This window comes from Moschus berezovskii, chromosome 11, assembly GCF_049115385.1.
Source record: "Moschus berezovskii isolate FMDL1 chromosome 11, NW_MosBer_1.0, whole genome shotgun sequence".
NCBI classification, from domain to species: domain Eukaryota; kingdom Metazoa; phylum Chordata; class Mammalia; order Artiodactyla; family Moschidae; genus Moschus; species Moschus berezovskii.
The window spans coordinates 26,721,314-26,732,978 of NC_142470.1; positions in this window are offsets into that span (position 1 = coordinate 26,721,314).

The following is an 11,665-nucleotide window of genomic DNA, read 5'->3' on the forward strand; positions in this document are numbered from 1 at the left end:
TAACTGAGTTCTCTGCTCAGGATCACCTAAGGCTGAAACCAAGGTGTACGCCAGGATGGGTTGGAAGCTCTGAGGAAGAATCTGTTTCCAAATCGGTTCATGTTTGAGGAATCCAGTTTCCAGCAACTGTAGGACTGAAGTCCAAGTTGCTGGGTGTTGGCCAGGGTTTACTCTCAGCTCCCAGAGGCCATTCTCAGGTCCTTACCCCAAGCTGTCCCTCTCATTAATGGGGAACCTCCCTCATGTTGAATTCCTCTCTTGTCTTGAATCTCTCTGCCTTTCTCTTCTGTTAAGAGACAGAGAAAATGCTTTGTTCTTAAAGAAATCAAATAATTAGATTATGCCCACTTGGAAAAATCTCCTTTTAATGCAACCAAGTCAGTTGCTGAGTAAACTAAATGATAGCTACAAAATATCTTTGTAGAAGATATCATGGAGGTGATCTCCCACTGTATACAGGGGAAGGAATCATTTAAGGATAAGGGTCTTTTGTGGTGCCATCATCTTAGAACTGTGTCCACCACTCTCACTTAACTTACTTCACCTTTGTGACCTTTCAAAACAGAAGCTAAAAGAGTAAAACCCAAGCTTGCAAATTATTGACCACCATATTCTACCTCAAGGAATATAGGCTAACTAGGACTTCTTTAGGCACTTGATTTAAATACCTTTTCTATTTTTTGAAAGTATGGGCTGGGAAAATTAATAGATGGAGAGGTGTTTGAGCTTCTTCTTAAGTCTCTTGGATTCAAGTGTTTGGATATTTTTGGAAGAGTGATGAACGTATCCCTTTAGCCCTCTGACAATCTGTGACTGTTGAAGCATCTGTGGAGCAGACCTGGGAGCACCTTGACACCTCTTGAGTGTTTGTTGTTGTTTAGTTGTTCAGTCATGTCCTACTCTTTGCGACCCCATAGACTATAGCCCACCACGCTCCTGTGTCCATAGGGTTTCTCAAGAAAGAAAGAATACCGTGGGTTGCGATTTCCTTCTCCGGGGAATCTTCCCAGCCCAAGGACTGAAACTGCATCTCCTGCATTGGAAGGTGACTTCTTTACCACTGAGCCACTAGGAAAGTCCAATGATTTTTTTTTTCCCTAGAAATAAACTCATTAGTGGCCACAGGACTGGAAAAGGTCAGTTTTCATTCCAATCCCAAAGAAAGGGATTGCCAAAGAATGTTCAAACTACCGCACAATTGCACTCATCTCACACACTAGTTAAGTAATGCTCAAAATTCTCCAAGCCAGGCTTCAGCAATACGTGAACTGTGAACTTCCAGATGTTCAATCTGGTTTTAGAAAAGGCAGAGGCACCAGAGATCAAATTGCCAATATCTGATGGATCATCAAAAAAGCAAGAGAGTTCCAGAAAAACACCTATTTCTGCTTTATTGACTATGCCAAAGCCTTTGTCTGTGTGGATCACAATTAACTGTGGAAAATTCTGAAAGTGATGGGCATACCAGACCACCTGATCTGCCTCTTGAGAAACCTGTATGCAGGTCAGGAAGCAACAGTTAGAACTGGACATGGAACAACAGACTGGGTCCAAATAGGAAAAGGAGTATGTCAAGGCTGTATATTGTCACCCTGCTTATTTAACTTCTATGCAGAGTACAACATGAGAAACTCTGGGATGGAGGAAGCACAAGCTGGAATCAAGATTGCCAGGAGAAATATCAACAACCTCAGATAGGCAGATAACATCACCCTTATGGCAGTAAATGACGAACTAAAGAACCTCTTGATGAAAGTGAAAGAGAGTGAAAAAGTTGGCTTAAAGCTCAACATTCAGAAAACGAAAATCATGGCATCCAGTCCTGTCACTTCATGGCAAATAATGGGGAAACAGTAGAAACAGTGTCAGACTTTATTTTTCTGGGCTCCAAAATCACTGCAGATGCTGATTGCAGCCATGAAATTAAAAGACGCTTACTCTTTGGGAAGGAAAGTTATGACCAACCTAGACAGCATTATGAAAAGCAGAGACATTACTTTGTCAACAAAGATCTGTCTAGTCAGTTCAGTTCAGTCCAGTTCAGTCGCTCAGTCGTGTCCGACTCTTTGCAACCCCGTGAATCACAGCACGCCAGGCCTCCCTGTCCATCACCAACTCCCAGAGTTCACTCAAACTCATGTCCATTGAAGGTTCTGGTTTTTCCAGTGGTCATGTATGGATGTGAGAGTTGGACTATAAAGAAAGCTGCTGCTAAGTCGCTTCAGTCGTGTCCGACTCTGTGCGACCCCACAAACGGCAGCCCACCAGGCTCCCCCATCCCTGGGATTCTCCAGGCAAGAATACCGGAGTCGGTCGCCATTTCCTTCTCCAATGCATGAGTGCTGAAGAATTGATGCTTTTGAACTGTGGTGTTGGGGAAGACTCTTGAGAGTCCCTTGGACTGCAGGAAGATCCAACCAGTCCATCCTAAAGGGGATCAGTCCTGGGTGTTCATTGGAAGGACTGATGTTGAAGCTGACACTCCAGTCTTTTGGCCACCTCATGCGAAGAGTTGACTCACTGGAAAAGACCCTGATGCTGGGAAAGATTGAGGGCAGGAGGAGAAGGGGACGACAGAGGATGAGATGGTTGGATGGTGTCACCGACTCAATGAGCATGAGTTTGGTTAAACTCTGGGAGTTGGTGATAGACAGGGAGGCCTTGCGTGCTGTGGTTCACAGGGTCACAAAGAGTCAGACATGACTGAGCAATTGAACTGAACTGAAAAATAAATGTGAGGATAAACTGATTTACCCTTTTTAGCTCCTTTCTGTAAAAATTGGGGCATTACTCATGATTGTCCTTCAAATATATGCCTGAGGTATCAGTTGGGTTTTCAAGTCAAATAAACCTGCATTTAAAAGCCAGCCCTGCTAATAATTTTTTGGTAAACCTCTCAACACCTCAGTAAATCCCTCAACATCTCTGAACTTTTTTATCTCTATAAGATGGGTATTATGATACCTAGTTTGAGATCTCTTAGGGAGAAAGATATGTGTAATGCTTTTAATATGTTTGGCCCAGAATTCCTGGTTTTGTGGCCAACCGGGTCACACACATTATTTTGCAGTCCCTCTCATCAGGAAGTGGGGATTTCCCACCCTTTGACTCAGGCCTGCCTGTGACTTGTTTTATCTACGGTGGTGCTGGGAAGTAGCATTGTGTGAGTTCTAGAACCTGGACCCTCAAAAGCTTGCAGTAGCTCCTTTTTCCCTTCTGAAATGCCTAGGGATGGTCTGAAATCTTTATGAATGAAAAAATATGGACCATGAGAGCTCATGATTTTGATGAGGCAACTTGTCCAAAGTCACAAAATCAGCAGTGGATAGACTCAAGTTTCTAACTCAATCCTATCTGCCTCTGAAACCTAACAATGGTTGTTTTTTTGTTTAATCACATTTCCTCATCTGGGAGCTTCTCCAGTGGCCCATTCTTCTATCCCCAGCTTAACAGTAAGTCAGTTGGAAACCCTATGCAGTTAATCAAATAGTCTAAATAATTAGATCAGACAAGCCTTGCAAGTTTCTAAGTATGAGCCATATCCAATGAGACCATGTCTCTATAAGTCGCAGAGCATGATTAAAGAGAAGCTTCTCATATCAATCCTGCTGATGGTTTGTGTGAACAGTACTCTTGCTATGAGCTGATAAGTTGAAATTCCTCGTCCAGAATATTGATTGAAGGGCAGCATGCATATACCAGGCCCTGCCCAGATGGCAGTTATGTGAGTGTTCTGTTTACATGGGTCCAGTCTGCAAAGTACAAGTTCCTGGACGGTTATCCAGAGAAGAGAGTATGCCACTCAGCATTCACCAGTGAAGAATAAGTTGTTTTTGAAGTTAATATTTCTTGAGTGTGTCCATCTTGATTATCCATATGACTCAGGAGAAACTGTGAATTTAGGTAGCCTGAGAACTCTGTTTGTGGCACAGGGTAATGTGATGTGATTGATGGATTGGGAAAGAATTAAAAAATGTAAAACACTTGTACTTTAGAAAATTTTGTTTCAGATTTTTTTTTTCTTTTTGATGTGGACCCATTTTTAAAGCCTTTATTGAATTTGTTACAGTATTGTTTCTATTTTTTTGTTTTGGTTTATTGGCCTCAAGTTATGTGGAATCTTATTTCACTGACCTGGGATTGAACCTGTGACCCCTGCATTGGAAGACAGAGTCCTAACCATTGGGCCACTACGGAAGGCCCTAGAAAATATATATTTTTAAAGTTATCCGGGGGGGAATCATAAAGTTAAAGATGCTCTTTTAAAGTATAAGTCCTTCAAAAATAGAAGTGTTACTTAATTGCTATGTAGATTAGCATTCTGAGCTTCAATCTTCCCATCTGTAAAATAGGAATTAAGTGTTTATATGCGTCTCACAATTTTGTCATAAAACTTGAATGAAATCATGCAAGTAAAAGCATGTAGCACAGTTCACAGTGAGTTCTTAATAACACATACCTCCAAGACAACTTCCATTAAAATATATATATATATATCTGCATGTTTGAATAGGGAGAAAAGGTCAATTGGAAGATGGCCAAAAGGCTTAAAAATCAGGCAGGCTGAGTAGAAATTGGTGACCACTTTCTCATAAAGGTGAGAGAACTTGGTGCCAGTGTGAAATCAGGGTCTTGATCTTTTTAAAAAAATCATGAGGAATTTTTTCCACTTCTCATTTGGCTTAGCCAAAATGGTCCATGTTCACCTTTTTTTCCTCCATCCTGCCTTCAACACTTACTTTCATAAGTAAAGTTAACAAATGATCCCATTTCTCCCATTAGTAACAGCCATTAGCAGGAATGTTCGACACTCACCAACATTAACCAAACCCTAATTAGCCAAACACGGCCTTCCACCCCTTACAATGCACACCTTTCTTTTCCCATGCCTGCTATGGCTCTCCTAAAAGAAACATTTGCAGAACTCCCCTCCTTAGCCCACTCTCCCTCACATCATTAATCAGCTTGCTATGCCTCATCCAAAGGGGGAAAAAAAATTCAGTTTCCTGTTGCACGCCGGCCAGATGAGCAAGTGCGAAGCAGGACTTCAGTATGTACTCTCATGTTCATGGCACATATGCGGCTGCACCTGGGACTACAGTGTGTTAAGGAGGATGTGTCCTGGATTCCACAGAGGCCGCCTTTTAACTATCTGGTTCTGTATGATGCTGTGGTGCTTCCACTTTCCAGAGCCAAGTCTTGAGCAGAACAAATCAGGGGAATACTTTCTAGCCTGGGACCTGGAGGCTGCTATCAGTTTGCTCAGAGAACCCATGATCTGAGAGGTGCTCTGAAGACTCAGAGCTCTAAAAAAAGGAAAAAAGAGAAGGTTGAGATGTCTACACGTATGCATGATCATCACACTGCCCCTGCATTGTCACCAAGCTATTTCCTACGTGGAGGTGACAGTGGTAGGAACTTCACTTCTGGGCTCCAGGAGCTCCCAGGTAGCACGTCTGCCTCCTTGGCCAGGTGGTATGTTATGGAGATAAGTAATGGGTTTGTGGTCTGCAGACTTGGCTTTGAACATTAATGCTGCCACTTCCTGTGGGTCTCTGCAAGTTCCTTAAGCTCACAGCCTGTTTCCTCATTTGTAAGATAGGAATGATAATAACACTGACCTCATAGAGAGAAAAGAAACAAGAAATGTGAAGGACGAAGCGCAGTGCCTGGCACAGAACAGGCACTCAGTAACCATCATTGTCCCGGGTCCCCTGCCTCCTGATTCACCTGCAAAAACAAATTTCAGGGACTCTGGGGAGGATTTTATCTGGACCCTGTGACCACCTAGGGAGGGCCTTGCCCTGAACTTTAGTGCCCCATGAATAGGAGACTAGGAGTCTTTTCTCTTTGTTTTACTTTGGCCTGTTTTTTATTTGGGGTCTGTGTGATTTCCTGGCAACAGCCCCGTTGGTGGTGAGAAAATATGCGTGTTTGCTATTTGAGGAACAAGCAGCTTGTTTCTAGAGGTTCCTCCCCCCAACATGGTTGTAAAATGTAGGTCAGCAATGAATGTCTCTTAGCATAGCACAGCTCAAAGTAGAGTCCCAAGTCTAGTCTACCTTGGATTCTGTATTCCTGGGGATGTATATGGGCCAGATTGACTTTCATAACACTTTTCAGTCTTTTGAAGTTTGACTTCAAGATTGATAGCCTTTTTTTTCTTTTCTGGTTAGTCTCCTTGGATGCCCACTTTCTCCTCTCCACTAAAATCACAAAGTTTACTTCTACTGCGTTCCTATTTTGTGGATGGCACTACCATCCTCCCAGTAGTTCAGGTAAAATCCTGGATTTATCCTAGACCCCTGTGTCTTCCTCCCTATCACATCCTGTTGCTCATTAGCATCTTTTGGCTTAAGATCATTAATATTCTTCAAGATCAGACTTGTCCTCCCATCACACATCCTTTTACTGTGTGTTTCCTTTCTTCTGAAAGTATTCTCTAGTAAGCAGCATATAGATGGGTCTCTCTCTCTCTTTTAAAATCAATTCACTCACTCTTTGTCTTTTGATTGGCAAATTTAGTCCATTTACATTTAAATTAACAGTTAATAGATATGTACTTATTGCCATTTTGTTAGTTGTTTTCTGGATTTTTTGTTTGTATGTTTTGTAGTTTTTCTCTGTTTCTTTCTTGTATGTCTCTAGAAAGAACAACCTTTAGACTACCCAAGAGAGAAAGAGGACTCAAATAATTAAAATCTTAAATTAAAGAGAAGTTATAAGTGATACTACAGAAATACAAAAGATCTAAGAGACTACTACAGACAATTGTTGCTTAGTTGCTAAGTTGTGTCAGACTCTTTTAGAACTCCATGGACCATAGGCTCCTCTGTCCATGGGATTCTCCCAGGCAAGAATACTGGAGTGGGTTGCCATTTCCTTCTCCAGGGGATCTTCCTGACCCAGGAATTTAACTCATGTCTCTTGTATTACGGACACATTTCCTGCATTACAGGCAGATTCTTTAACACTGAGCCACAAGGGAAGCCCATACAATTGTATATCAACAAATTGGGTGACCTGGAAGATATGAATAAAATCCTAAAACATACAATTTTCCAAGACCAATGAGAAGAAAACAGAAAATCTGAATGAATTAGTAAGGGATTTGGAACATTAATGAAAATTCTTCCAATAAACAACACACCAGGACCAAACAACTTGACTGCCAAATTCTAAAAACCTGCAAAGAGTTAATACCTGCTCTGAGATTCTCCCTAAAAATCAAGAAGGGAAACCTTCCAAACATACTTGATGAATATGAATCAGCATTGCCCTGATACCAAAATCAGACAAAGACACCACAAAAAAAGAAAACTGTAGGCCAATATCCTTGATGAGCCTAGATACAAAAATCCTCAATAAAATATTAGAAAACCAAATCCAACAATATATTAAAAGGATCATGCACCACAGTCAAGTGGGATTTATTCTAGGGACATAAGGATGATTCAACATCTTCAAATCAGTCATTGTGATACATTATATTAACAAACTGAAGAATGAAAACCATATGATCTTCTCAATAGATGCATAAAGCACTTTGACAAAATTCACCATCCACTTATGATAAAACTCTCAACAAAGTGGGTGTGTCCCTCAACATAATAAAGGCCTTATGCAATCAACTCATGAATAATATCATACACAATGTTGAAAAACTGAAAGATTTTCCTTTAATTATTAGGAACAGGACAAGGCTGTCCCTATTACCACTTCAACGTAGAATTGGAAGTCCTAGCCACAGAAATTAGGCAAGAAAAAGAAATAAAATGCATCTGAATTAGAAAGGAAAAAGTAAAATTGTTACCAGTTGCAGATGACATGATGCAATATATGGTGAACCCTAAAGACTTCACTAAAAAGCTGTTAGAATTAATAAATGAATTTGGTAAAATCACAGGATACAGTACAAGTATACAAAAATCTGTGTTGTTTCTATATACTAATAATAAGCTGTCAGAAAGAGAAATGAAGAAAATAATTTACAATTGCATCAAAATGAATAAAATACCTGGGAATAAATTTAACCAAGGAGAAAGACCTGCACACTGAAAACTATAAGACACAAATGAAAGAAATAAAAGAAGACACAAATAAATTGAAAGATATTTCATGTTCAAAGATTGGAAGAAATGATGTTGTTAAAATGGCCATATTACCCAAGGCAACCTACAGATTCAGTGTAATCCCTATCAAAATCACAATGACATTTCACAGAACTTGAGCAAATATTTCCAAAATTTTTATGGAACTACAAATGATGATGAACAGCCAAAACAATCTTGAAAGACAGCAATGCTGGAGGACTTTTGCACCTTGATTTCAAGCTACCACAAAACTCTAGTAATCAAAGCAGTATATTTCTGGCACAAAATTGGACACGTATCAATGGAACATCATTGATAGCTCAGGAATACATCCACACATATATGGATAGTACCTTTGTGACAAAGGAATGAAGAACATACAAAGGAGAAAAAATAATAAATCTTCAATAAGTGCTGTTGAGAAAACTGAACAGATACAAGCAAAAGAATGAAACTAAACCATTATGTTACACCATACACAAAAATGAGGTTGAAATCAACTAAAGATTTAAATGTAAGGTCTGAAACCGTAAAATTCCTAGAAGAAAATGTGGGCAGTGATTTCATTGACATTGGTCTTAGCAATGTTTTTGTGGATCTAACTCTAAAAGCAAGGGCATCAAAGGCAAAAATAAACATCAAAGTAAGATGTGTTAATAGAGTATGTTTTCTCAGGCAATTATGCATTTCTATAAGATTGTTATTTTATACATTTCATAGATTTCCATTTTATTCAATGGGTAAAAACTCATTAATTAATATCATCATTTATTTAGATGCACAATTTTTTCCCAGATTTGGCCAATAGGAACCCTTCCAAGTAACCTCTTATGTGTCTTTGATTTGAACCCATAATTCTTTCATTTCTTTTCTACTTTCTGAAACAGCAGAGCTCTAAGTACTTATCTTACACTTTCTCTCTTTCACCTCTGGAATTAGCTATTAATATTTCTTGAAAGCTCTGTTTTGTTTTAGTATTTAGGAACCAATATATAGACATTAAGTGGCTTGTTGCTTCTAGTATGTCGCAGCTTCTAGTTTCTTCCAGTGGGTGGAGCTTTGTAATAGACTCACACACACACACACACATCTATGTTTATTCCCATATCTGTTTATCTACCTACATGTCTATAGTATTGAAACTCATGAATTTATTCTGGTATCCCCAATTGCAATGTAGCTCTATATGATTCACTTTAATCTCTTTTTCTGTATTTGTAATTCCCGTATTTGGGCTTCCATCAACATAGTTTTTCCCTTAGTTCTAGTGTAAAGACAGGATAGTTTTGGAATTGCTAAGCCATAACACTGTAGTAGATTTTTAAATAGATTAAAAGCCTTCTTCCTTGTCCTGCCTCCAATGTTTCTTGCCCCGATTTCTTACATACACATAGCTGTCAGACCAAATTTTAAACATTTGACACTAGCAACACTCCTCTATACTCAAGAGATAATGAAAGATAAAATGCAAAAGATTCAAAAAGAACCTAGGTCATTTTGAGAAAAGTATTTGAAATCAGAGTAAGTACCATGTTTATGAAAAAAGAATACATTTGAATCAGTTCTAATGAGGTGGATGAAACTGGAGCCTATTATACAGAGTGAAGTAAGCCAGAAAGAAAACCCCCAATACAGTATACTAATGCATATGTATGGAATTTAGAAAGATGGTAACAATAACCCTGTAAGCGAGACAGCAAAAGAAACACAGGAGTATAGAACAGTTTTTTGGACTCTGTGGGAGAGGGTGAGGTGGGATGACTGGGGAGAATGGCATTGAAACATGTATATTATCATATGTGAAACGAATCACCAGTCCAGGTTTGATGCATGATACAGGATGCTCAGGGCTGGTGCACTGGGATGACCCAGAGGGATCATATGGGGAGGGAGGTGGCAGGGGGGTTCAAGATGGGGAACACATGTATACCCGGGGCGGATTCATGTCAATGTATGGCAAAACCAATACAACATTGTAAAGTAATTAGCCTGCAATTAAAATTAAAAAAAAGAAAAAAGAAAAAGGATTAGATTAGAGTCCTAATTTTGTTAAGTTAGTTAGTATCCAGGTCATTGAAGATACTTATTCTATCTAGCAGTTATTCACTATTAAATCTGAATAATATTCTAATGTGAGAAACTTCTTAGCTATCCATATTGACTTTGACTATATAAAGACCTTGTGAACATTTGAGTTATTTGTGTGCATGGACTTTTTCATACTGATAAGAAAAAAATATAAGCATGATATGTTTCAAAGTACAAATTGGCTCGTTTATAATATGTGTTGGTAGAGTCTGCCTGTGAGGCAGAAGACCCAGGTTTGGTCCCTGGGTCAGGATGATCCCCTGGAGAAGGGAAAGGCAACATATTCCAGTATTCCTCCCTGGAGAACTCTATGAACAGAGGAGACTGGAAGGCTACAGTCCATGGAGTCACAAAGAATTGGACATGACTGAGCAACTTAAAAAGAGCAACTTATATATTTTTTAGAAGTCTTTATTATTTGTTACAGTAGTTCTTCTATTATTTATGTTCTGTTTTCTTCTGGCTGCATGACATTACCAAGCAATGAACCCACACACCCTGCTTTGGAAGACGAAGTCTTAAAACCACTGGACCACCAGGAAAGTCCCTTCATTGGTATCTTTGAAATAATTATTGAATTAAAACTCCATTACTTATTTTCCTGTGGAAGAAGTCGATTATTTATTAAATATTTACCCTGCTTTTAAAAAATTAGACTCAAACATGAGAGCTGGGTATTTCTCCAAGCACTATATTCCTCTTAAAAACTAAGGATGTGATACATGTATACAATGGAATATTGCTCACCCACAAAAAAGAACAGATATGAGTCCATTGTAGTGATGTGATGAACTTAGGGCCTGTTATCAGTTCAGTTCAGTCGCTCAGTCGTGTCCAACTCTTTGCAACCCCATGAACCACAGCACTCAAGGCGTCCCTGTCCATCACCAACTCCCAAAGTTTACCCAAACCTATGTCCATTGAGTTGGTGATGCCATCAAATCATCGCATCCTCTGTCGTCCCCTTCTCCTCCCTCAATCTTTCCCAAAATCAGAGTCTTCTCAAATGAATCAGCTCTTTGCATCAGGTGGCCAAAATATTGGAGTTTCAGCTTCAACATCAGTCCACCAATGAACACCCAGGGCTGATCTCCTTTAGGATGAACTGGTTGGATCTCCGTACAGTCCAAGGGACTCTCAAGAGTCTTCTCCAACACCACAGTTCAAAAGCATCAATTCTTCGTTGCTCAGTTTTCTTTATAGTCCAACTCTCACATCCATACATGACCACTGGAAAAACCAGAACCTTGACTAGACAGATCTTTGTTGACAAAGTAATGTCTCTTCTTTTAATAATGCTGTCTAGGTTGGTCATAATTTTCCTTCCAAGGAGTAAGCGTCTTTTAATTTCATGGCTACAATCAACATCTGCAGTGATTTTGGAGCCCAGAAAAATAAAGTAAGCCACTGTTTCCACTGTCTCCCCATCTATTTGCCATGAAGTGATGGGACCAAATGCCATGATCTTCGTTTTCTGAATGTTG